Source organism: Dendrobates tinctorius, unplaced genomic scaffold (genome assembly GCF_039654945.1).
Source record: "Dendrobates tinctorius isolate UK_male_01 unplaced genomic scaffold, ASM3965494v1 ptg000075l, whole genome shotgun sequence".
NCBI classification, from domain to species: Eukaryota; Metazoa; Chordata; class Amphibia; order Anura; family Dendrobatidae; genus Dendrobates; species Dendrobates tinctorius.
The window spans coordinates 12644349-12671859 of record NW_027361743.1 but is presented as its reverse complement, the minus strand read 5'-3'; the positions used below and the strand labels follow the sequence as shown (position 1 = coordinate 12671859).

The 27511-nt window shown below is 46.6% G+C and overlaps 1 protein-coding gene across 1 annotated transcript in view; it reads left to right on the top strand.

The window, feature by feature from the left end:
- The first annotated feature begins 462 nt into the window (after positions 1-462).
- Positions 463-27511, top strand: part of ATM (ATM serine/threonine kinase) — a 286540-nt gene continuing 259491 nt past the window's right edge. Inside the window, exon 1 of the mRNA XM_073582995.1 lies at positions 463-565. The gene's annotated coding sequence lies outside the window, so the exon portion shown is untranslated. The remainder of the gene's footprint in view (positions 566-27511) is intronic.

Here is a 27511-nt window from a genome sequence, read left to right as displayed (position 1 = left end):
CAATAATGACATATTTTCCAGTCATCATTTAATAGTTATAGTTTTTTTTGTTCATCCCATTATGAAAACCCCCCCCGAAAATTGACGTCCTGTCGTATCTGACATCGCAGGCACGCCGCCGCCTGTCGTCACGGTATCAACCACATAACTGGACCTTTAGTGGAGGGAATGTCTTGTCATTTTTATTTTTTACACTTTTCAGGGGTGGCCGGTGTGTTGTGGGTGTACGCGACTCATCTCGGGACATAAAGAGGCACATTTAGCAGAAGGATCTACAAGGAAACGGGTCTGTTGCCCATAGCAACCAATCATAGCGCAGCTTTCATTTTACCAGAGATGGTTGTAGTATGAAAGCTACGATCTGATTGGTTGCTTTGCGTAACGAGGATAGTTTTTGTTTCCTTTGAGACACTTTCGATACGTGACCGGCTGTTTATATGGTTATTCTAGGTATGGATATGTGCTAAAGCTGTGCGCCACCTGCTGGGCAGAGGGGAAAGTGAAAGTTGCGGAAGGTTTTGAGTGTGACACCGCAGCTGGCCGTGTGGAGGGGACGGCAGGAGAGGTAATAACGCTGGGGCTGCCGGCCGGGGAGCGGGGTGTCTGTCCCTCGGGGGGACCTCACTGAGCACTGTGAGCAGACCCGTGTGCAGTTATACCCAGCAGTGACCGCAGGGAGGGAAGTCTCCATTACAAGCGGCTGGTTACTCCTCAGCGACGGGTTACATTGTAGACACGCGTGTTTGCTTCTTTACTGATTGTTTGGCAGAACTGGCACGGGGAATTCCCGTGAAGATCCTGACTGGCGGGCTGCACGGTGTGATGGCTGGGGGTCCTGCCTCTGGTCACACACTGGGGTCCCGTCTGCTCCTGTTTGTCATAGGGAATATAAGTAAAAGAGAGTCGTCTTTATGTTTTGATTTTTTTTTTTTGCATACGAAAAAATAATTTCCATCAGTGCGCTGGATCCAATTTTCATCTAATTTCGGTCCTTGCGTCCGTGTTTACCATCAGTGCGGCATCCATGTGTCCTAAGAAAAAGCAAATCCAAACTTATTCCCCCTCATGAAGGCTAGGTTCACACTAGCGTTTCTGGAGCTGCGTCAGGCTGCGCACAGCCGCCGCTAAGCTCCGCCCACGACTGCGCTTCCTCCGGTCAGCTGCACCTATGGGTGCATGCGACCTGCGTACCTTATCTTTAGCATTGGGTACGCAGGCCGTGCGCAGGTATCCGTTTGCTGGCGCATGCGTCCTTTTGATGGTGCGCCGAGCACACCAAAATGCAACACGGTGCGTGTGGTGCAGGTCGGCGCACCGTCAAAAGGACGCATGCACCAGCAAACGCATACCTGCACACAGCCTGCGTACCCAATGCTAAAGATAAGGTACGCAGGTCACATGCAGAGTCATGCACTCATAGGCGGAGCTGACAGGAGGAGGCGTGGCCGTGTGCAGCCCGACGCAGCTCCAGGAAACGCTAGTGTGAAACTAGCCTAAATGGGTTCAACATTAATGGCCTACCCGAAGGATAGGTCATCACTGTCTGATCAGCGGAGGTGCGACATACTGCGCCCCCCCGATCAGCGGTTCCCAGTATCAGCAGCAGCTAGCATTGTCCCGTCGAGTGTATAGCGGCCGGTACTGCACATCCACCACCGATTCTAATCAATAGCAGGCGGATGTGCAGTTCCCCGTCGCGGCCTCAGTTCTGCCGATGGGGCTGTGCTGTGCAGTTTCCGACCTCCGCCTACTTTCGGAATACCTGATCAGCAGGAGAGCCTATAGGCCATCAATGTTAAAGTCTTGAACAACCCCTTTAAATAATTAAAAATGGGAAAAAAAAGCTTAAATGACCTATGGATGTTCTCTCTGTGTGCATGTTTTTTTTTTCCACATGTCCATCGATTTCAGTGGGCATATTTTAGCCGTGATCCGGATCAAAACCCAAAAATTTTGTTGTTTTTGGAAGGGAGCCATTTTACTGTAGGCAATTTTTTTTTTCCAAAGACCACAATATGAACCGCGCAAGCGCAGTATTTAAGATAGGAGACAGGTCACCGAAGGTTCTGTGACCTGTCATAAGCCCTTAAGGATGCATATGCAATCAGAGCACCACATGATGGCCCCCCATACAAACACAGGCCGCCCCGGGCACTAGAATCTCACTAACTGAAAACTACAAATAAAGATTACACAACAACCACAAGACAGATTTCATCCCCAGGTATCATTGTAATCAGTAAAATGGCGCCGACCTGACACTGTCGGTAGGTTACTGTGCACAATCCTGCTGACAGGTTCCCTTTAAGCTACATTATAAGAAGCGTCAGCAGAATGCGTGGGCGCCCGCACTACAGTACTTGACTGTAATCTGAAGTTATGTCTCGGTTTCCATTGCTGGAGTGGGAATTTTGTTGGGAACCTTCCAAGGGGAGAAGATCTGACTATTGCTGCTGTCTCCTTGTTCGCACCATGACTCATATTTATATAGAGATTTTGTGTGAGCCTGGAGGCCTTTGCTTTAGGAGAATGCATTTTTCTGTCCCGGTGCCATACAGTGTGATAATTACTTTATTATAAAGCTTAGACTTTCGGACGGCACCGAACTTTATAATGATGCATTGTGTTCCCAGAAATGTTACGCTGCAATATTTCATTTATAAGGTGTTTATTCATCCATTTGGTCTGGCCTAGAATGAATGTGTTTTCTATGGTGAGATGGGAGTAAGCCGCTGACTGTCACCTCTCGAAACGTATGTGCCATAAAGACAAAAGGATCAGGCAGTCAAATTTAACATGCCTGATCTTCCTCCCCCCTCCTCCACCTCCCATCATCTGGATAAGAGATAAGGGTAGAGCTGGGAGTCCCCATGAAGCAGTAGAAGATTGGATGCTCGTTAATAGTGGGATCGGCAAACTTTAAAGGATTGTGCCAAAAATATCAAGATATCCCCTTTCCAAAAGATAGTGGATCACTTGTTAATTCATCCCCCCCCCTCCCAATTATCCTGAAACTGGAGTTCCAGAACCCTGAGAATGGGGCTTGCAGATACCCATCTTCAGTGGAGCAGGGATGCCCATGTTATTCATTGTGCACTGAGTATAGGACTGTTCGAGGAATCCAAGAACAGCACTAACGGCTCGTGCACACAACCGAAAAAATCGGAAGAGTCCTATCCATCCTTTGGGCAGATAGCACTTGTCCCAATAATATTCTATGGGGATGTGCTCATGTTCAATTTTTACTTTTCCTCAGATCGAGGAAAACAATTGCACCATATACGAGTTGCATCTGATTATCTGATCACATTCGTTCTTTCATGCCTATGGGTCTATGGAAAAAATCAGACCGCACTCAGATGACATCCGAGTGGGTCCGATTTTCACGGACAGACTTAACAGAGAAGGTGGAGATTTGTTTTTCTATTCTCATCCAAGAAAATCAGGTCCTGCACTGATCAGAGTGTGAGGGCTCAAACTCACTTGCAAAGAGAATCGCACGAGAATTGAATCTCTTGCAAGTGAGTGTAAGCCCTGATTAGCATCATCAGACTGATTTTCTCAGATATATGAACACTAGATGGAGGCCTGATGCTATCTTAAGTCGCACAGGCGCAGTGAATCCTTTTTCTACGGCTCCCTGGCAGTCTGGATCCCAGCAGTGGCCTGGATCCCAGCGGTGGGGAGGGGTCCTTGCGGCGGGGGCGGGGGAGTCCCAGCGGTGGGGGGTCCGGCGGTGACCCGCTGGTGGTACTGCTCAAGGGGCTGGGAGCCATATTGGAACATCAATTACTTGGGTGTTCCAATATGGCGGTCAGCGTGCTTCCAGTCGACGCGGTGAATTATGGGATTTGAGGACGTCCGGACGGAAGTGGGTGACGGACAATTTTAGGTAAGTATATATTAAGATGGTAGTGTATCTTGGCATAAGGCTACAATCACACAGTCAATATTTGGTCAGTATATTACCTCAGTATTTGTAAGCCAAAACCAGGTTATGAGCAATCAGAGGAAAAGTGTAATAGGAACACGTCACCACTTCTGTATTTATCCCCACTCCTGGTTTTGGCTTACAAATACTGATGTGGAATACTGACCGTGTGAACGTAGCTTAAGGGTTAGTGCACACAGTGTGGATTTTTCCGCACGCATTTTCAGGTAACTCCGCAGGTAAAATGACCTGCGGTTTTCCTGCAGATTTGCCTGCGGTTTGCCCCTGCATTTTGACGCATGTACAATGGAATCGGTGTCAAACTGCAGCGGAATCCGCAGAAAGAATTGACATGCTGCGTATTTTAAACCGCAGCAAATCCACGCGGAAAAATTCGCAGCATGTGCACTGCGGTTTTTACAAGCCATTGGATAACGTACTGTACATTGCTTGCGGATCCGCAGCAAAATCTGCACCGTGTGCACACACTGTAAGGCTGTGTGCACACGATGCAGAATTCCTGCGGATCCGCAGTGAGATTTACAGTAGCATGTAAATCAATGTAAAAAAAACCCCGCTGTGCAGACGCTGTGGATTTTTCCGCGCGGTTTTCCTGCGGTACAAAATCCGCAGTATGTCACTTCTTTTGTGCGGTTTTCCACCTCCCGTCTCCAAATCCGCAGGGGGAAAACCGCACAAAAACCGCAAGAAAACCTCATTAAAAATGGAAGAAATCTGCAGGAGAAACGCAGGTCATTTGACCTGCGGATTTCTTCAATTCTGCGCGGAAAAATCTGCAGGGCAAAAAAGGACGTCTGCACTCAGCCTAAGACTTGGCCTCTGTGGTGCCCTCTTGTCTGGATTGTCAGGGGTTCCAGCGTTTGGACACCCAACAATCAGTGAGTTATCTCTTATCCTATGGACAGGGAATTTTTATCTATTTTGGGAATAAGGCCGGAGTCACATTAGCATATAGCATCCAACAGAAGCGCATCGGATATGCAAATGATAAGGCTACTCAAACTCTGCTGCGGTAGCCGAGTGTCAGTGCTCTGACTGTCTCGCATGAGAGGATCGCCGCACAGGTGCAAAAGAGACGAAGGAAGTAATATCTCCATTCCTGACACCTGCGGTAATCGGACTGCACTCGTGGTGACATCTGAGTGCAGTCTGATGTTTCACACACACCCATAGACTTGTATGGGTGAGAGCAATCCAATTCTCGGACATGTTCCGAATCGGCCTATATGTAAAAAAAAAAAATCATATTCCATGTGGTGACACCATATAGCATCCGATTCTTTACAGATGCACAGCAATTGTCTAATATGGAAACTGTATTTAACCTTAGAATTGAGCAGCGGTGCACATGCCCATCCGCCATGCCATGCATTATCTATAGGACTGCCAAGTGCTGCACTCTGCTTTTCCCAGCTGTACTCATAAACAATGAATGGAGAGGTGGTTATATATGCGCTTTGCCACTCTATTGTAAAGTGCCCTGTTCTGTTGATCCATGCGGTTCCCAGCGGCTCCACCACCGTTCTATAAGTTATCGCCTGTCCTGGGCACAGCTGATAACTGACTTTCGCCAGATATTCGCTTTACGTGTTTTATTTAAAAATAATTAAAATAATCTCTGCTTGGTTATTATGAGGCCTTATCTGGTTGTTTAAGGCCTCTTAACACAACATTTTTTTTTCAATTTTGAAAGCTACATGTTTTTATATTGTAGAAAAAAATAAATAAAAATTCTATCTGTTGTAAAACTGATGCAGACAGATACTGTATATTTAAAAGCAAGTATATCCATTTTAATATATGTTTTTTAAAGATATAGTCAGGAGTGTCAGGAGATCATGTGACTTGTCTTCTGGCAGGAGTAATAATAATATATTATTATGTTGGAAAAACAGTTGCAAATGTATGACAGTAAGTTTGCCTATCTCTTTCATAGACTGCAATGTTATTATAATGATTTTTCATCCATTATTATAAAAGATAAAATTAAAAAATGTTTTTGCAATAATTATATATATATTTTTTAATAATTTACATGTTAAATATCCAGATAACACGTATACTGATTTATAAATGAGAACATCAATAGTATTGTATACTTGAGTGTAAGCCAACCTGAGTATAAGCCGAGGCCCCTAATTTTGCTACAAAAAACTGGGAAAACTTATTGACTCGCGTATAAGCCTAGGGTGGGAAATGCAACAGCTACTGATAATTTTCAAAAATAAAAATAGATACCAATAAAAATAAAATTAATTGAGACATCAGTAGGTTAAATGTTTTTGAACATCCATATTGAAACAGGAGCCCCATATATGTTAGGGTCCCGACTTCGGCGCGCTCCTCTCGGCGCGTTCTCGGGTCCCAGCGCGTCCCCGCGCCTGGCTTCCGGGTTCCCCGGCGTCGGGCACCCGCGCACTCTGGAGATCCCGGCGCTCTGCCTCCTGGGTAGTATGACGCGGTCGGCGCCGCCCCCAACATGGCGGCGCCCACCGGCTATTTAGGATTTGGGCTTTGTCAGGTAAGGTGCCTGACTGTCAACTTCGGTGACGCTGTCTCCTGCAGCGTTCACTCTGACTCTGGCCCCCTTGTGTCTGCGCCTCTAGCGCTCTCTCTTTGTCAGCCTCTATCCTCTCTGCCCTGGTTGCTCTACTGTGTGTGTCCCTCTGTCCTCCTGCCGTGTCTCCCTATCCTGCCTCATCCATTGTTTCCTCTCTGTTACAGCCTCTCGTCTGAGCCACCCTCTGAGCCCGCTTCGCTGTCCCTCCTCCACAGGTTCAAGCTCCATCGCTGTCCGGCATATCTGTGTATCCTCTCCTAGCTGACCCAGTCGCCCCTTTGGTTCCGGCCGTCACGGTTCTACCCTCCGTGGGCCTGCCCCTAACACTCCCTATATAGGGGGTGGTCATCACCTGGGCTGCTCGCCCTCGGGGGTTCTGGAGCCGTGACCCAGAGGGTCCACTTCCGGGTTGTTCTCTAGCTTCCCCGTAACAGCAACCGTAACAGTACAGTCAGGCCATGGACCCCGCTGGAGCCTCGGCTGCGCAAAAGGAATTGATTTTCCTTTGGGAGAATCAGACACAAATCATGTCCTTCATGAAAACCATGGACTCGCGTCTGTCCGCCCTCCAATCCTCTTACCCTGGTAACGCTGCCCAGTTGGCGGGCTTACAACAAGAATTAGTGTAGCAGCGTGATACCCAGACCCACATTCTCACTTGCATGGCGTCTGTGGACGCCCGATTACTCTCCCTACAATCGTCCGCCTCTGCCTCCACTCCTGTTTCCCATTCTCCTCCGCGCTTAGCCAAGCCACCTCGGTATAATGGTGACGCTAAATTATGCCGGGGTTTTTTAAACCAGTGCCGCCTTCACTTTGAATTGCTGCCCCAACAGTATCCAACTGACCGGGCCAAGGTGGCCTTCATCATCTCCCATTTGGAGGGGGATGCCTTGGCTTGGGTCAATCCCCTCTGGGAGCGGGACGACCCAGTGGTCACTCAGCTATCAGTATTTTTGGACACTTTTCGGCGAGTTTTTGACGAGCCGGGCCGTCTCGCCTCCACCACGGAGGCACTATTCAACCTCTGCCAAGGTTCTCAGACGGTTGGTCATTACGCCATACAGTTCAGAACTTTGTCTTCTGATATAGGCTGGAATAACGAGGCACTGGTGGGCGCCTTTTGGCGAGGCCTCTCGGGACGTATCAAGGACGAGCTGGCTGGTCGTGATACCCCAACAGTTTTGGAGGATCTAATTTCCCTGGCCATCCGAATTGATCTCCGGTTCCAGGAACGAGCCAGGGAGAGAAGGGTTTCCCGTCCTATTTCTTCTGTTCGCAGACCGCCCAGTCCTCGACCGAGGACCTCCGCTCCTGTCTCCGTTCCCGAACCTATGCAGGTGGACCGCCTTAAGCTCTCGGACCAACGTCGTAGGGAGAGAGGTCTTCAGGGCCTGTGTTTCTATTGCGGCAGCAGCTCCCACCTACTCCGATCTCGTCCTGAGCGTCCGGAAAACTTCTTTGCCTAGGCCAGGTAAGAGAGGCCTCCCTAGGCGCATGCAAAACCTCTCAACCCCTCACCCTGTCTGCCCTCCTGCGTGTGGGTGGGAAGCGGGCTTCTCTCACGGCCTACGTGGACTCGGGCGCTGCCGGAAATTTTATTAGACTTGAGGAGGTTAATAAATTTTCTGTCCCTGTGAGAGCCCTGGAGAACCCCCAGGTTCTTGCGTCCATTGATGGTCGTCCCCTGCAGGAGGCCGTGACTCATGTGACTCTAGAGGTAGAATTGCAAATAGGGGCCCTGCACAGGAGAAAATTACATTTCTTGTTTTAGCAGGGATCTCCCATCCTATCCTCCTCGGTCTCCCGTGGTTGCGGCTCCACGAGCCCACGTTGGATTGGCATACTGGCAACGTTTTGCGCTGGGGGGAGTCCTGTCGGTGTCTGCTGTCGGTGCGCCCCGTATGTAATCCCTCTCCTTCCCCAGTCCCCGCCGGGTTGCCATTGGCCTACGCTGCTTTTTCTGATGTCTTTGACAAAAGAGAGGCTGAGACTCTCCCTCCGCACCGTCCCTACGATTGTCCCATCGAGCTGATTCCTGGAACCACCCCGCCTCGCGGAAGAATTTATCCCCTCTCATCTGCGGAGAATCAAGCCATGTCTGAATACATTCAAGACAATCTAGCCAGAGCTTTTATTCGAAAGTCTTCATCCCCTGCTGGAGCAGGCTTCTTTTTTGTGAAAAACAAGGATGAGTCACTACGTCCGTGCATCGACTACCGTGGCTTGAATCACATCACGATCAAGAACAAATACCCCCTGCCGCTCATCTCTGAGCTCTTTGATCGTCTGAGGGGAGCGCGAGTGTTCACCAAGCTCGATTTACGTGGAGCCTACAACCTCGTGCGCATACGCTCTGGGAATGAGTGGAAAACTGCGTTTAATACGCGAGATGGGCACTATGAATACTTGGTTATGCCGTTTGGCCTCTGCAACGCCCCTGCAGTGTTCCAGGAACTCGTCAACAACATCTTTCGGGATCTTCTCTACTCTTGTGTCGTAGTCTACCTGGACGATATCTTGGTCTTCTCCCCCGATCTGGCCACACATCGTCGAGATGTTCGCCAAGTCCTTCAACTTCTCCGAGAAAGCAACCTTTTCTCTAAGTTGGAGAAGTACATTTTTGAGCAAACTTCTTGGCCTTTTCTGGGATACATCGTCTCGAGCTCGGGGTTGGAGATGGACCCCGAGAAAGTCTCTGTAGTCCTCAAATGGCCACGTCCTCTGGGTGTAAAGGCCATTCAACGTTTTTTGGGATTTGCCAATTACTATAGGCAATTCATTCCCCACTTTTCGTCTCTAACTAAACCTATTACCGCGCTTGTCCGCAAAGGTGCCAACCCCAACCTCTGGCCTTCCGAAGCCCTGGATGCTTTTGAAGCTTTGAAACAAGAATTCGCTAAGTCACCAGTACTTCATCGCCCGGATACCAACAAGCCATTTATTCTAGAAGTCGACGCATCCTCAGTGGGAGCTGGAGCTGTTGTTATGCAAAAATCTTCTTCCGGCCGAACTCTCACCTGCGGATTCTTTTCCAAAGCCTTCTCCGCTCCCGAACGAAACTATGCTATAGGAGATAGAGAACTGCTGGCCATAAAGTTGGCTCTTGAGGAATGGCGTCACCTGCTTGAAGGAGCCATACATCCGTTCACCATCTTCATGGATCATAAGAATTTGGCTTAGCTTCACTCCGCTCAAAGGCTTAACCCTCGACAAGCCAGATGGTCGCTGTTCTTCGAACGTTTCGACTTCGAACTTAACTTCCGGCCTGGGGACAAGAACATCAAGGCCGATGCCTTATCGCGGTCATTCTTATCAGTGGATAAGGAGGAGGGTCCTGCACATCTTATCGACCCTGCCAAAATCCTTACTGTGGCTCCACTAAACATGGTGTCCCCACCGTCCGGTAAAACCCTTGTTCGAAGTAGAGACATACTGAAGGTTCTACGTTGGGGCCATTCATCTAGATTCTCGGGACATGCAGGTGTTAAAAAGACTCTCTCGTCTCCTGTCATTATTGGTGGCCTTCTCTTCGCAAGGACGTCCTGGAATTCGTCGCCTCTTGTCCTTCCTGCACCCGAAACAAAGTCCCTCGACAGCTTCCCTCTGGTCTTCTGCACCCTCTGCCTGTGCCTGCTAAACTGTGGACTCATGTCGCGATGGACTTTGCCACCGATTTGCCTCCATCTTCCAGATGTACGGTGATATTAGTGGTCGTGGACAGATTTTCTAAGATGGCCCACTTTATAGCCCTACCAAGCCTACCCACTGCTCCTGAGTTGGCGAAGATCTTCCTGCAGCACGTTTTCCGCCTCCACGGCTTTCCCCTGTACATCGTCTCGGACCGGGGAGTGCAATTTACCTCTCGTTTTTGGCGCGCTCTCTGCGGATTGTTAAAGATAAGTCTGGATTTTTCCTCCGCCTATCACCCCCAGTGTAATGGTCAAGTGGAGCGAGTCAACCAGGTACTCACGGCTTACCTTCGGCATTTCTCCAGTGCTCACCAGGACGACTGGGTCTCTCTGGTTCCTTGGGCAGAGTTCGCCTATAACAACCACTCTGGCGAGGCTTGCTCCAAATCTCTGGAGGGAGACTAAAATTGCCCTCGAAAAAGCCAGCCTCCAGATGAAGAGGCATGCCGACAAAAAGCGCTTAGACGTTCCTCCGTACAAACCTGGAGATAGGGTTTGGTTATCCTCTCGGCATATCAGGTTAAAAATTCCTTCCTATAAGTTAGGTCCACGGTACATTGGTCCCTTCGAGATTCTGAGTCGTATCAACGACGTAGCCTATAAGCTAAAGATGCCCCTCTCTCTAAAAATTCACAATTCCTTCCATGTATCCCTCCTCATGCCTGCAGTATTTAATCATTTTCACTCGACCTCAGCTCTGACTTCCCTACCTTGTAGTTCTGATAACATTTTTGAAGTGCAGGACATTTTGGCCATGAAGACAGTTAAAGGAAAAACGTTATTTTTGGTTGATTGGAAGGGTTTCGGCCCGGAAGAGAGGTCTTGGGAACCCCGGGAGAATATTAATGCCCCTCTTATTATGAAGCGATTTCTCTTCAACCTGGGGAGGGAGGGGAGTAAGAGGGGGGGTACTGTTAGGGTCCCGACTTCGGCGCGCTCCCCCGGCGCGTTCTCGGGTCCCGGCGCGTCCCCGCGCCCGGCTTCCGGGTTCCCCGGCGTCGGGCACCCGCGCACTCCGGAGATCTCGGCGCTCTGCCTCCTGGGTAGTATGACGCGGTCGGCGCCACCCCCAACATGGCGGCGCCCACCGGCTATTTAGGATTTGGGCTTTGTCAAGTAAGGTGCCTGACTGTCAACTTTGGTGACGCTGTCTCCTGCACCGTTCACTCTGACTCTGGCCCCCTTGTGTCTGCGCCTCCAGCGCTCTCTCTTTGTCAGCCTCTATCCTCTCTGCCCTGGTTACACTAGTGTGTGTGTCCCTCTGTCCGCTTGCCTCCTGCCGCGTCTCCCTATCCTGCCTCATCCATTGTTTCCTCTCTGTTACAGCCTCTCGTCTGAGCCACCCTCTGAGCCCGCCTTGCTGTCCCTCCTCCACAGGTTCAAGCTCCATCGCTGTCCGGCATATCTGTGTATCCTCTCCTAGCTGACCCAGTCGCCCCTTTAGTTCCGGCCATCACGGTTCTACCCTCTGTGGGCCTGCCCCTAACACTCCCTGTATAGGGGGTGGTCATCACCTGGGCTGCTCGCCCTCGGGGGCTCTGGAACCGTGACCCAGAGGGTCCACTTCTGGGTTGTTCTCTAGCTTCCCCGTAACAGCAACCGTAACAGTATAATGCTCCATACAGTTCATGATGGCCCCATAAGATGTTCCATACAAAATACACCCCATATAATGCTGCACAAAGTTTAATAATGGCCCCATAAGATGCTCCATGGAATAATATGCTCCATATTACTCCATAAAGGTTGATGGCCCTATCAGATGCCCCATATAATGCATAAAGGTTATGGCCCCATAAGATGCTCCATAGAATATGCCCCATAAGCTGCTTCATATATCTTGATGGCCCCATAAGATGCTCCATAGAATATGCCCCATATGCTGCTGCTGCGAATAAATAAAAAAAAAGACATACCTCTTGTCTCTGGGGGCCAGGTGCCGGTGTCCTGAGCAGGCGGGGACACCGGCGTACTATGGGGGCCAGGTGCCGGTGTTGCCGCTGGCTCAGGGCCCCGACACCTGCGATATTCACCTGTCCCCGTTCCACCGCCGCTCCACTCTGTCTTTCGGCTCTCTGCAGGGACTGTTCAGGCAGAGGGCGCAAACTATGTACGTCATCGCGCCCTCTGACTTGAACGTCACAGCCAGAGGACCTGGGAGACAGAGCGGCGTGAGGCGGTGGAACGGGGACAGGTGAATATCGCATATGCTCCTCCCGTCATACTCACCCCCTACTGGCGTGTCTCTGCAGTCCCTGCTTCTCCGATGGTCTCCGGCAGCTCCTTCCAGTGTTCAGCGGTCACGTGGTACCACTCATTAAAGCAATGAATATCTGCATATTCTTTACTTTGATGAGCGGTACCACATGGCCGCTGAACACAGGAAGAGCTAGAGCGCCGGAGGCCATCTGAGAACCGGGGACTGCAGAGACCGCGCCAGGGAGGGGGTGAGTATGATCTGACAGCCGCGCTCCCCCTCCCCTGCCGATCCCAGGGACAATGACTCGAGTATATGCCGAGATGGGTACTTTCAACCTTAAAAAAAGGGCTGAAAATCGCATCTTGTACTCGAGTATATACGGTAATTATCTATTAGTTGTAAATGCCATAATGTGTCCTAGGAAGACGGATTTTGTGTAACGTCATTCATGAAATGTTTAAGGGTTGTTAGTTGAGGTCAGGCACTAGTACTATTATTGCACAAGTAATATGTGATGCTCCTAACCTATGGGACTGTTACAACTTTCAGTGTTGAGGTATGTCCCTTACTATGGACCCAGGGTCGGACTGGGGTGCCTAGGGCCCACCAGGGGAATTGACTCTAGGGACCCACCCTATGGCTACCATAAACGGTATTATTACTTGTTCATTTGTTGGCATCTCTCACGTGTGCCTTTAAGTAAACTATAGTGTGCAAAAGAACTGTAATGTGCACTGCACAATATCAATGTTGTTGTTTTTTTTTTTTTTAAATGGAAGAAACACAAATGACTGTCAATCTTCCTTGTCTGTGGCTCCATGCAAGGTTTCGCCTTGTGAGCTAAGGATGATTCTGAGAAATTTCAGCAATCAGCCCAGAACTACATGGGAAGACCTGGTCAATGACCTGAACAGAGATGGGACCACAGTCTCGAAAATCACCGTTCGTATCACACTACACCATCATGGACTAAAATCCTGCAGGGCACACAAGGTCCCCCTGCTCACACCAGCACATGTACAGGCCTGTTTGAAGTTCACCGGTGACAATCAATATGATCAAGAGGAGGCATGGGAGAAGGTAAGCTGAACAGATGAGACCAAAATAGAATGTTTTGGCATAAACTCCCTCGCTGCATTTGAAGGAAGAAAAAGGTTGAGTACAACCCCAAAAACACCATCCCAACTGTGAAGCGTGGTGGGGGAATCATCATACTTTGAGGGTGCTTTTCTGCAAAGGGGACAGGACGACTGCATCGTAATGAAGTGAGGATGGATGTGGTCATATATATCGCAAGATTTTGGCCAATAACCTCATTCCCTCAGTAAGTACAATGAAGATAGGTAGTGCCTAGATCTTCCAGCATGACAATGACCTAAAACACACAGCCAGGGCAACTAAGGAGTGTCTCCGTAAGAAGCATTTCTAGGTCCTGGAGTGACCTAGCCAATCTCCAGAGCTGAACCCAATAGAAATTCTTTGGAGGGAGCTGAAATTCCATTTTGCCCATCGACAGCCCTAACACATCTGAAGAAGATCTTTATCTTCCATCTATCTTCATCTTTCTCTGGATCTATGAAGCCAGATCTGTCAATCAAATGAGAGGTGGAGATTGAGTTAAAAAAAGCAGGACTTCTTTTGAGCGGCCATTCTGTACTGAAAAGGGTCCCGTTAAGGGTAACTTGTCACCTTGATTAACCCCATATCTGCAGATAAATACAGTTTTTCTGCAGATAAATAGGGTTTAAAGCCTGGTTAACTGGCTTAATGGAAAAGCGTTAGGCACAGGGAGAAAATTAAGTTTTATTCTCCTTGCCACAACTCACTTCCTATCATAGGGTCTGTGTAAGGAGGGAGACATTACAGTCTCCACTAACTACAAAGTGAGCGTGCTGTAATAATGTCCTGTCACCTTGACTGTAACATCGTCCAAGGAGCCCAAACTCAGGCTGGGATTCATTGAACAGCTAACATGGCAGCAATATATTGCAACTCATCAGCAACCTGCAACTGCATCACAGGGGGCTGATGGGAGCAGGTGAGTGAATGCACCAGCCATCATGATCTCTAAATGCCGCTGTCAGTGATTAACAGGGGCATTTAAATACTTAAAACAGCAGCAATCAGCAATCAAGGTGAGCTCTGATCACTGCTGTTACAGGCAGATTCTGGCTATATATCACATCCAACATCTGCCCGGTATGGAGCAGGCTCAGCTCCTGAACCCGCTCAATACCATCATATCCCTAAGGTGACAGTCATGTTAAGGTTAGTAAATTTCACTTGTTTGTTTCTAAACATGGAAAGGCAAAAGGAACTCCCCAACACATGTGAAAGAGCCCTTATAGATTTAGTAAATGTGCCCACACATGAATGTTTTTACACACCACAATCCACTGTTACATACACACATGTAACAAAAATAAATACAATTACAGATACACAGACATAGCTGCAGGCACGCTCAAACACACAGACAGGCACACACACATCAGTACATAAATACATCACCTGAACCACCATCGGTTCATCGTACATCAACTGTAACATTCGGTCAACCCCATATACCATGAAGCTACAACTCCCAGTATGTCCTTAAAAATGGAGATACTGGGAGTTGCGGTTACCAGTCATCATCAGACAGTGAACCATATGTTACCTGTGACATCTTCTCTGATTAGAGTTGTTCTCTTTCTTTAAGTCTCCATTTTTTCCCAGACACCATGATGACTTTTCTCATCCACATCTTGTCTCCGCAGACCTCCATCTTCTCCGGTCTTCAGCAGCACATCCTGACACAGTGCCCTTAAAAATAGCAGTCATTAAAATGCTCCTGAATAAAAATATCTGCCCTACACTGAGCCGCAGTATAGACTACTAACTCTCAGAATGCTCCTCGCAAAAAATAGAAGCTCACCCTCTACCCCTCTTATGGGACATGACCTCCACACCGTCCTCTCTTTTCTATGTGCATATGGGTAAAAAAGATCCAGCTTCAACATATAAAATCATAAAGTTTTTATTAGAGCCATTTAAAATGAAGGCAATTATAATGGTATATATAGTTCGGGTGTGGAAGGTGCCAAAAAGATGGAAAACTGGACGCGTTTAGTGCACATGGCGTGTTCTTAAACTCAGAGCATGCCAGGTGTTCAAAGTGCATAAAAGACTTAATGATTTTATACTGTGGACGCTGGATCTTTTCTACCCATCCGCACTTCGCCTCTGCGTCTGGCAGAGAAGTGATCTTGTGCTGTGTACAATGGAATTAATTGGGAATCTATTGAGGGTGAGCTGAAATTCTTTTTGACCCTTTTGTTACCCCTCTCTATACTGTGCCTCTATCACTCTCTTTAGCATACTGTTCCCTCCTTGCTGTGCCACTGTCCCCCCATACTGCCCCTTCTCTGTACCTCACCCCACACTACCTAGTCTGTTTTGTGTCCCTCACACACTTTATTCCCCAATACTGTCGTTTCACATCATTACCCTCAATAGTCTCCTCACACATTCCCCCCACACTCCATACTGTCTCCTCAAAACATCCCACTTCCCCATTCTGTTCCCGCACCCATTAACAATACTGTTTCTTCACACATTGTCTCCATACTGTCTTCTAAAATGTCTTCCCCATCTTTCCCCAATTATAATCTTTGGAAGAGCTCACAGACATGCACAAAAACATACAAATGCAGAAGCATGCATGTATACAGTGCCTTGCGAAAGTATTCGGCCCCCTGGAACTTTTCAACCTTTTCCCACATATCATGCTTCAAACATAAAGATACCAAATGTAAATTTTTGGTGAAGAATCAACAAGTGGGACACAATTGTGAAGTTGATCGAAATGTATTGGTTATTTTAAATTTTTTTGGAAATACAAAAACTGAAAAGTGGGGCGTGCAATATTATTCAGCCCCTTTACTTTCTGTGCAGCAAACTCACTCCAGACGTTCATTGTGGATCTCTGAATGATCCAATGTTGTCCTAACTTACACTTACACTTACACTTGTAAGGAGAGCTTTAAACTAGAACAACATGGGAAGGGAAGCAAAAGACCAGAAAAAGCCATACACCTGACAAATGCTATTGAGAACTCTGCTATTAGAAGTGGAAAGGAAGAACAAAGACGAAAGAATCTAATTAATAAAAATATTGGAGAAAGAGAAACCAATCACAAACTAAAATGTTTCTATACTAATGCACAAAGCATGGGCAACAAACAAGGAGAATTGGAACTACTAACACAGGAAAAGAAATATGATGTCATTGGAATCACTGAAACTTGGTGGGACAATACACATGATTGGAATACAAGACTAGAAGGATACAACTTATTTGCAAGAAACAGACTTGTTAAACGAGGAGGGGGTGTCGTATTGTATGTTCGAAACGCGTATATCTGCACAGAGATTGAAGCTTCAGAGACTGGGAGTTCTGTGGAAACTGTTTGGGTAAGAATACAAGGACAGAACAATGGAAAGGACACCATTGTAGGCATTTACTACAGGCCGCCTGTGCAAGCCGAAGATATAGATGAACTCTTTATGCATCAGATGGCCAAGTTCTCCAAAAAATATGACATGGTTGTCATGGGAGATTTCAACTATCCAGACATTTGTTGGGAATCTCTCTCAGGCAAAACTAACAGGTCAAGGAAATTCTTATCCTCTGTTGCTGACAACTTTATCTTCCAAAAGGTAAGGGAGAAAACAAGGGGAACTGCTACCTTGGATCTAATCCTTATAAACAGGGAGGAAATGGTTGAGGAGGTAAAAGTGGCTGGGACCCTAGGAGGTAGCGACCATGCTATTTTAGAATTTTGGATAACTAGAGGTGGAAGACCTGTGAAGACTCAGACGTCAAGGTTAGATTTCAGAAAGGCAGATTTTAAGGGATTCAGAAAGAGAATTGGAGGGATCCAATGGCTGGATATCCTTAAAGACAAAAATGTCCAGGAAGGATGGGAAATCTTGAAAAATGAAATTCTCAATGCACAGTTGTTAACAATTCCGAAAAGAGGGAAGAATAGGAAGCATTTAAGGAAACCAGGATGGATGAACACAGAACTTAAGCACATGCTAAAAAGGAAGAAAAAAATGTTTATAAAATGGAAAGAGGGAGGCATATCTAAAGAAGAATATAATGCTGTCTGCAGAACCTGCAGGGCACAAATCAGATTATCTAAAGCTGAAAATGAACTGAGGCTTGCAAGAGATGTCAAAAGCAATAATAAAGGATTTTGGGGATATGTCAAAAGTAAAAGAAAAGTCAAAGATGCTATAGTATTTTTACAGGATGAAAATGATGAAATGGTAAGACAGGATGTTGAGAAGGCTGAACTTTTAAATTCCTATTTTGCATCTGTTTTCTCTCAGAAAGGAAATGCAACATCAACTGTTATTCACTGTCCTATTAAGGGAATAGAAGAATCCAGGATATCTATAAACAGAAAGATAGTGAGGAAACACTTAGCTAACCTAAATGAATTCAAGTCTCCAGGTCCAGATGAATTACACCCCAGAGTACTGAAGGAGATAGCAGAAGAAATTTTTGAACCCCTCTCCATAATCTTTGAAAATTCTTGGAGAACAGGAGAAGTGCCAGAAGACTGGAGAAGAGCAAATGTTGTTCCTATCTTCAAAAAGGGGAAGAAGGTGGACCCAGGCAACTATAGGCCGGTGAGTCTGACTTCTATACCAGGAAAGATCTTTGAACAAATTATTAAACCACATGTATGTCAATACCTGGATAAGAATGAAGTGATTAAACAGAGTCAGCATGGGTTTGTAACTGATAAGTCATGTCAGACTAACTTAATTTCCTTCTATGACGGTATCACTGATTGGGTGGATCAAGGAAATGCTGTAGATATAGTATATCTTGACTTCAGCAAAGCATTTGACAAAGTCTCTCATACAATCCTTATTGAAAAAATGACTAAGTATGGAATGGACAAGGCAACTGTTAGGTGGATTCATAACTGGCTTAGTGATCGGACCCAAAGAGTGGTCGTAAATGGCTGCACATCCAGTTGGAAGAATGTCTCAAGTGGGGTACCACAGGGCTCTGTCCTGGGCCCTGTATTGTTCAACATCTTTATCAACGATTTAGATGAAGGAATTGAGGGTAAACTGATTAAATTTGCTGATGACACAAAGCTAGGAGGGATAGCTAATACTAGAGAGGAGAGAGAGAGGATTCAAAAAGATTTAAATAAACTGGAGAAGTGGGCAGCAACTAACAGAATGGTTTTTAACAGGGAGAAATGCAAAGTACTACATCTGGGCAATAAAAATGAAAAAAGCATATATAGAATGGGAGGAATAGGGCTAAGTGACAGCACATGTGAAAAAGACTTGGGTATACTAATAGATCACAGACTGAATATGAGTCAACAGTGTGATGCAGCAGCAAAAAAGGCAAATGCAATTCTAGGATGTATTAACAGAAGCATACAGTCTAGATCACGTGAAGTCATTATTTCCCTCTACTCCTCTTTGGTCAGACCTCATCTGGAATATTGTGTCCAGTTTTGGGCACCACATTTTAAAAAAGACATCAACAAACTGGAGCAAGTTCAGAAAAGAGCGACCAGAATGGTGACCGGTCTGCAAACCCTGTCTTATGAGGAAAGGTTGCAGGATTTGGGAATGTTTAGTTTGCAAAAGAGAAGACTGAGAGGAGACTTAATAGCTGTCTACAAATATCTAATGGGCTGTCACATTGTAGAAGGATCAACTTTATTCTCATTTGCACAAGGAAAGACTAGAAGCAATGGGATGAAACTGAATGGGAAGAGACACAGATTAGATATTAGAAAAAACTTTTTGACAGTTAGAGTGATCAATGAGTGGAACAGGCTGCCACGAGAAGTGGTGAGTTCTCCTTCAATGGAAGTCTTCAAACAGAGGCTGGACAGACATCTGACTGGGATGATTTAGCGAATCCTGCTTTGAGCAGGGGGTTGGACCAGATGGCCCAGGAGGTCCCTTCCAGCTCTATGATTCTATGATTCTATGATTCTAAATAACTAAAGATGATAAATATAATCCACCTGTGTGTAATCATGTCTCCGTATAAATGTACCTGCTCTGTGATAGACTCAGGGTTCTGTTTGAAACACAGAGAGCAACATGAAGACCAAGGAACACAATAGGCAGGTCCGTGATACTGTTGTGGAGAAGTTTAAAGCCGGATTTGGATACAAAATGATTTCCAAAACTTTAAACATCGCAAGGAGCACTGTACAAACGATCATATTGAAATGGAAGGAGTATCATACCACTGCAAATCTACCAAGACCCGGCCATCCCTCTAAACTTTCATCTTAAACATGGAGAAGACTGATCAGAGATGCAGCCAAGAGGCCCATGATCACTCTGGATGAACTGCAGAGATCTACAGCTGAGGTGGGACAGTCTGTCCATAGGACAACAATCAGTCGTATACTGCACAAATCTGGCCTTTATGGAAGAGTGGCAAGAAGAAAGCCATTTCTCAAAGATATCCATAAAAAGTGTTGTTTAAAGTTTGCAACAAGCCACCTGGGAGACACACCAAACATGTGAAAGAAGGTGCTCTGGTCAGATGAAACCAAAATCAAACTTTTTGGCAACAATGCCAAACGATATGTTTGGCATAAAGGCAACACAGCTCATCACCCTGAACACACCATCCCCACTGTCAAACATGGTGGTGGCAGCAGCATGGTTTGGGCATGCTTGTCTTCAGCAGGGACAGGGAAGATGGTTAAAATTGATGGGAAGATGGATGGAGCCAACTACAGGACCATTCTTGAAGAAAACCTGTTGGAGTCTGCAAAAGACCTGAGACTGAGACGGAGATTTGTCTTCCAACAAGACAATGATCCCAAACATAAAGCAAAATCTACAATGGAAAGGTTCACAAATAACCGTATCCAGGTGTTAGAATGGCCAAGTCAAAGTCCAGACCTGAATCCAATCAAGAATCTGTGGAAAGAGCTGAAAACTGCTGTCCAAAAACGATCTCCATCAAACCTCACTGAGCTCGAACTGTTTGCCAAGGAGAAATGGGCAAGAATTTCAGGCTCTCGATGTACAAAACTGACAGAGACATACCCCAAGCGACTTGCAGCTGTAATCGCAGCAAAAGGTGGCGCAACAAAGTACTAAGTAAAAGGGGCCGAATAATATTGCACGCCCCACTTTTCAGTTTTTGAATTTCCACAAAAATTTTAAATAACCAATAAATTTTGTTCAACTTCACAATTGTGTCCCACTTGTTGTTGATTCTTCACCAAAAATTTACATTTGGTATCTTTATGTTTGAAGCATGATATGTGGGAAAGGTTGAAAAGTTCCAGGGGGCCGAATACTTTTGCAAGGCACTGTATATGTGGGCATATACACATATATACACACGCAGACATAGACATGCAAATACACGTAGCACAGGTAACCACACACTTGCATATGTGCCAATACAAGCCCAAATACACACGCAGACATGCACAAACACACACGGATACGTGCACATAAACATACACACAGACAAACATATACACAAACACCTACAGATTCACATAAACATACACAAATATTAGGTGTGTTAATACTATTACACTACTTGGCTTGTCTCTTACGCGAGAAGCAGCAGTGCAGGGCGTACGGCATGATATCACTTTTAGCAGACTGCTAACTGTGACGCGACCGTGCACGCGGCCCCAGCTCCCCCGGCTCTTGAACCCATGTGCTTCAAAATGGCCTGCGGCAGTGCACGCGTCCCCTGCTTCCCTGGCCCGTCCCGCCACCTCCTCTAGCAGTGTCAGACTGGGGTTCCTTGGTGATGTGTTTCTGTTCTACTTTTCCTCCAATTGTGGTTTACAAATAGTGATATAAAATACTGACAAAATACTGAATGTGGCCTTAGTTTAATTTTTCTGTTACTATAACAATACAAAAAAAACCCCTGAATACCGATGTGATCCTAGCTATACCTGATCGCTTTTAGGTCACCAAGATTCAGTATTTTTTTACTATTGTATTTTTGCTATAAATAACATTATAGATATATAAATTATTAATTCTGCATATAAAAATTCCTGTTATTTTTTTTAAAAGATACATAATTTTGGCATATTTTTACAGTGCTTTTAGCGAAGGCTAGTTTCACACTAGCGTTTCCTGGAGCTGCGTTGGGCTGCGCACGGCTGCCGTGAAGCTTCGCCCCCCCTGCCGCACCTCCTCCGGTCAGCTCCGGCTATGGGTGCATGACTCTGCATGTGACCTGCGTACCCTATCTTTAGCACGCCTTTTGACGGTGCGCAGATCGCACCAAAATGCAACACGGTGCGTTTGGCACAGGTCGGCGCACCATCAAAAGGACGCATGCGCAAGCAAACGCATACCTGCGCACAGCCTGCGTACCCAATGCTAAAGATAGGGTACGCAGGTTGCATGCAGAGTCATGCATCCATAGCCGGAGCTGACCGGAGGAGGCGCGGCAGGGGGCGGAGCTTCACATTGGCTGTGCGCAGACCGACGCAGGTCCATGAAATGCTAGTGTGAAACTAGCTTAAAGTATATATGCGTTTCAACATCTGACTATCACATGTCTACACAACCACTTAAGCCGGGATCACACTACCGTGTGTGATGCAAGAAACTCGCATGAGTCTCTCGCATCAACACCCGGCGCTGCCGCCGGCAGTCAGGCCCGGAGCTGCGGCTGCATGTATTTCTATGCATGTATTTCTGTGTAGCCGCAGCTCCGGTCCCAATTGACAGAAGCAGTGTCGGGCATTGAGGTGAGTTTCTCGCATTACACACGCAAGTGTGTCCCCGGCCTATAAATCAGTCCAGTGTGTATATAATTTATATAGTGTACCGTATATATGTGATTTGTGTATACACAAACAGAAATAAGATAGATGGATCTCTTGGCAACAAATGCCATGAAGAACATGGGGACCTCCTGTCACCATCACAACACAGGATTGAGAGAAGACATTGTGATATCATCAACTAAAAGGTAGACAGAGGGCAGCTGCGTGGGGCGCGCACAGAGGGCAGCTGCGTGGGGCGCGCACAGAGGGCAGCTGCGTGGGGCGCGCACAGAGGGCAGCTGCGTGGGGCGCGCACAGAGGGCAGCTGCGTGGGGCGCGCACAGAGGGCAGCTGCGTGGGGCGCACACAGAGGGCAGTTGCGTGGGGCGCGCACAGAGCTGCGTGGGGAGCGCACATAGGGCAGCTGCGCGGGGCGCTCACATAGGGCAGCTGCGTGGGGCGCGCACAGAGGGCAGCTGCGTGGGGCGCGCACAAACCGCAGCTGCGTGGGGCGCAGGCAGAGGGTAGCCGCGTGGGGCAAACAGGAAAAACAGCAACTTTGATGTGGAGGACAAGAGAGAGGATAGAGACATAATCTGGGAGCTCCGTTACTCACTTCAGGCAGCACTGTGTTCCTCTGGAGCCTCCCCCTCCTGACAGTGCCGACCTCAGAGCTAGCTGACAGCAGTGCAGGAGCCGGCGGACACCTTCTCTTCACTTCAATTAGCACTTGCTTCACTGCCTCCTTCAGCAGTGACTGCAAGGACCTGAGCATCGCGCGTCCCTGCACTCTCAAAGGGCCGGCAGGAGTGCGCACAATCCTGTCTCCCATGGCCAAGCGCTGAGCACCTTGCACTTTAAAAGCCGCACCCCCCCGCCGTGCACGTGGCCCCCTGTTGGCTTCCCTGGCCCAGCCTGCCACTGTCCTGAGCGCCGTGCGAGCCCCTGCACTTTTAAAGAGCCCACGGATACAATTATAAATGTATTGTATTTTTTTTCCCCTCTCTCCTCACCTAGGGCCCACCAGGGATTTCCCCAGTATCCCGCCAGGCCAGACCGAGCCTGCCTGGACATCATCTGGGTGTATGTTGCTTATTCTGGTATATGTCCATTTGGGCTTGTTCTCGTTTGCTTATAAATCAGACTAGTGCAATCCAATAAAAAAAGATTGGATTGTACTCTGAGTGATGTTACTCAATGATTCTGTTCTGCGTTTTTTTCTCCTCTTTAATTTGAATGAGAAAAAAATTGCAACTTGCTGCAAGTGGCCATGTAGAATCATAGAATGTTAAAGTTGGAAAGGATCTCCAGGGTCACCATGTCCAACCCCCCCGCGCAATGCAGGATTCAATAAACCATCTGACAGATGTCTGCCCAACCTCTGTTTGAAGACTTCCATTGAAGGAGAACTCGCCACGTCTCGTGGCAGCCTGTTCCACTCATTGATCACCCTAACTGTCAGTTTTTTAATATCTAATCTGTATCTTCTCCCTTTCAGTTTCATTCCAGTGCTTCTCGTGTTCTATGTGCAAATGAAAATATTGAGAATATTGATGATCCCTCTACACTGTGACATCCCTTCAGATATTTGTAGACAGCTATTAAGTCTTTTCTTGACCTTCTTTTTTGCAAGCAAAACATTTCTACATCCTTTATTCTTTAATAACTTGCTAAGTGAAAGCAGACAGCTATGAGCTGGTTGTAATAGTTTGGGCAGAGGCCAATATCCATGGAGCTTCGCAGCCTATTGATATCAGCTCACAGTTGTCTGTGTAGCCTTTACTGGTTATTAAAAAAGGGGGCCCTAAAAGGAAATGACGTTGGCAGGGCCTTGGAGTTGGTAAGCCAAACCTCCTACTCAGATCGCGACTCCAGGACTCGGATCCCGACTCCAAATTCTTAAAAAAAAATTTACTCCACGTGCTGCATTGAACTACTGTACCAATTTATTATTTATTTTAAGAATCTGCCTCGGTCCATTTGATACAGACTCCGACTACATCAAAATGGATACTAAAGCCGACTCCACAACCCGGGACATGGTGTCTCACCTATTTTTAATAACCGGCAAAGACTAAGGAGACAGCTGTGGGCTGATATTAATAGGCTGGGAAGGTTCATGGACATTGTCCCATTCTAGACTATTAAGACCAGCTCACAGCTGTCTGCTTTCCCCTAGCTGGTTATTAAAAAAGGGGGACGCCACACCATTTTTTTTAGATTTATTCATAAAAAGCTACTAGATAAGCTACACAGAGCTTATTAAATATCTGACGGCTATCTGTCTCTCCATTATTATGTACCTGTATATAATATTGCTTTATTAATTAGAAAACTAGCTTTAAGTTAAAAAGAGATTACCGTATGTCAAAGATTGTTAAAAATGCATTGCATACGTATGTCATATGGCTGTTAGGTAAGAAAAATAGCATCCTTTTATATATGTCTCTTATATTGTTATATATGTCCTTTATCCTGGTATGTGCCTCTTATCCTGGGCCCCATCCTGGTATAAATATACCGTACACTGCTCAAAAATATAAAGGGAAAACTTAAACAACATAATATAATTCCAAGTAAATCAAACTTCTGTGAAATCAAACTGTCCACCTAGGAAGCAGTTTGACTATCAATTTCACATGCTTTGTGCAAATGGTATAGACGACAGATGGAAATTATTGGCAATTATCAAGACACACTCAATAAATGAGTTCTTCTGCAGGTGAGGACCACAGACCACATCTCAGTACCAATGCTTTCTGGCTGATGTTTTGGTCACTTTTGAATGTTGTTTGTGCTTTCACACTTGTGGTTGCATGAGACGGACTCTACAACCCACACAAGTGGCTCAGGTAGTGCAGCTCATCCAGGATGGCACATCATTGCGAGCTGTGGCAAGAAGGGTTTGCTGTGTCTGTCAGCGTAGTGTCGAGAGGCTGGAGGCACTACCAGGAGACAGGCCAGTACACCAAGAGACGTGGAGGGGGCCGTTGGAGGGCAGCAACCCAGCAGCAGGACAGCTATCTTCGCCTTTGTGCAATGAGGATCAGGAGAACACTGCCAGAGCCCTGCAAAATGACCTCCAGCAGGCCACAAATGTGCATGTGTCTGCACAAACGGTTAGAAACCGACTCCATGAGGATGGTCTGAGGGCGTCCACAGATAAGGGTTGTGCTCACAGCCCAACATCGTGCAGGACGCTTGGCATTTGCCACAGAGCACCAGGATTGGCAAATTCGCCAATGGCGCCCTGTGCTCTTCACAGATGAAAGCAGGTTCATACTGAGCACATGTGACAGACGTGACAGAGTCTGGAGACGCCGTGGAGAGTGATCTGCTGCCTGCAACATCCTTCAGCATGACCGGTTTGGCAGTGGGCCAGTAATGGTGTAGGGAGGCATTTATTTGGAGGGCCGCACAGCCCTCCATGTGCTCGCCAGAGGCAGCCTGACTGCCATTAGGTACCAAGATGAGATCCTCAGACCCCTTGTGAGACCATATGCTGGTGCTGTTGGCCTTGAGTTCCTCCTAATGCAGGACAATGTCAGACCTCATGTGTCTGGAGTGTGTCAGCAGTTTCTGCAAGATGAAAGCATTGAGGCTATGTACTGACCCACCCGTTCCCCAGACCTGAATCCGATTGAACACATCTGGGACATCATGTCTCGCTCCATCCACCAATGTCACGTTGCACCACAGACTGTCCAGGAGATGGCGGATGCTTTAGTCCAGGTCTGGGAGGAGATCCCTTAGGAGACCATCCGCCGCCTCATCAGGAGCATGCCCAGGCGTTGTACAGTAGGGAGGACATACAGGCATGTGGAGACCACACACAATACTGAGCATCATTTTCTTGTCTATAGGCATTTCCACTGAAGTTGGATCAGCCTTTAATTTGATTTTCCACTTTGATTTTGAGTATCATTCCAAATCCAGACCGCAATGGAATATTAAATTTGATTTACATTGATCGTTTTTATTTTTTATTGTTCTCAACGTATTCCACTATGCAATGAATAAAGATTTGCAACTGGAATATTTTATTCAGTGCTAGCTAGGATGTGGTATTTTAGTGTTTCCTTTATTATTTGAGCATTGTATTATATAGGACAGGACATGACATATATAAAAGGATGGGGACCAGGACAAGGAACATATTAGGCCTCTTTCACACTTCAGTTTTTTTGCATCAGTTCAAATCTGCCAAAAAGTAATACAAGCGGATCCGTTGGTAACTGATGTGAACGGATGGCACAGGATCCATTTTTAGACGGATCCTGAAAATGCGGAAATTTAAAGGAAATGCTGAGAGAGAGAGAGAGAGAATATTTTTGTTTTGTCCGGCACCCAGAAAGAATTTCGGGTTAAATTAGTGTCTGGAGGATCCGCCAGAGAAAAAAAACGTTACAAGGTCCGTTTTGAAATCTTTGAGGATGGTGACGGACAGCAACTTTTGGCGGATCCTCAAAAAAAACGGATGCAACGGACAGCAATCCGTCACAATCCGCCATTAATGCAAGTCAATGGGGAAAAAAACGGATCCTCAAAAAAAATTTGAGGATCCGTTTTTTCAAAACCTGGCGGATTGTGACTGATTGTAAAAAACGGAAGTGTGAAAGAGGCCTTACCAGGATGGGGGATATATCCTGGTATATATGATATACAGTGCCTACAAGTAGTATTCAACCCCCTGCAGATTTAGCAGGTTTGATAAGATGCAAATAAGTTAGAGCCTTCAAACTTCACACAAGAGCAGGATTTATTAACAGATGCATAAATCTTACAAACCAAAAAGTTATGTTGCTCAGTTAAATTTTAAGAAATTTTAAACATAAAAGTGTGGGTCAATTATTATTCAACCCCTAGGTTTAATATTTTGTGGAATAACCCTTGTTTGCAATTACAGCTAATAATCGTCTTTTATAAGACCTGATCAGGCCGGCACAGGTCTCTGGAGTTATCTTGGCCCACTCCTCCATGCAGATCATCTCCAAGTTATCTAGGTTCTTTGGGTGTCTCATGTGGACTTTAATCTTGAGCTCCTTCCACAAGTTTTCAATTGGGTTAAGGTCAGGAGACTGACTAGGCCACTCCAACACCTTGATTTTTTCCCTCTTGAACCAGGCCTTGGTTTTCTTGGCTGTGTGCTTTGGGTCGTTGTCTTGTTGGAAGATGAAATGACGACCAATCTTAAGATCCTTGATGGAGGAGCGGAGGTTCTTGGCCAAAATCTCCAGGTAGGCTGTGCTATCCATCTTCCCATGAATGCGGACCAGATGGCCAGGCCCCTTGGCTGAG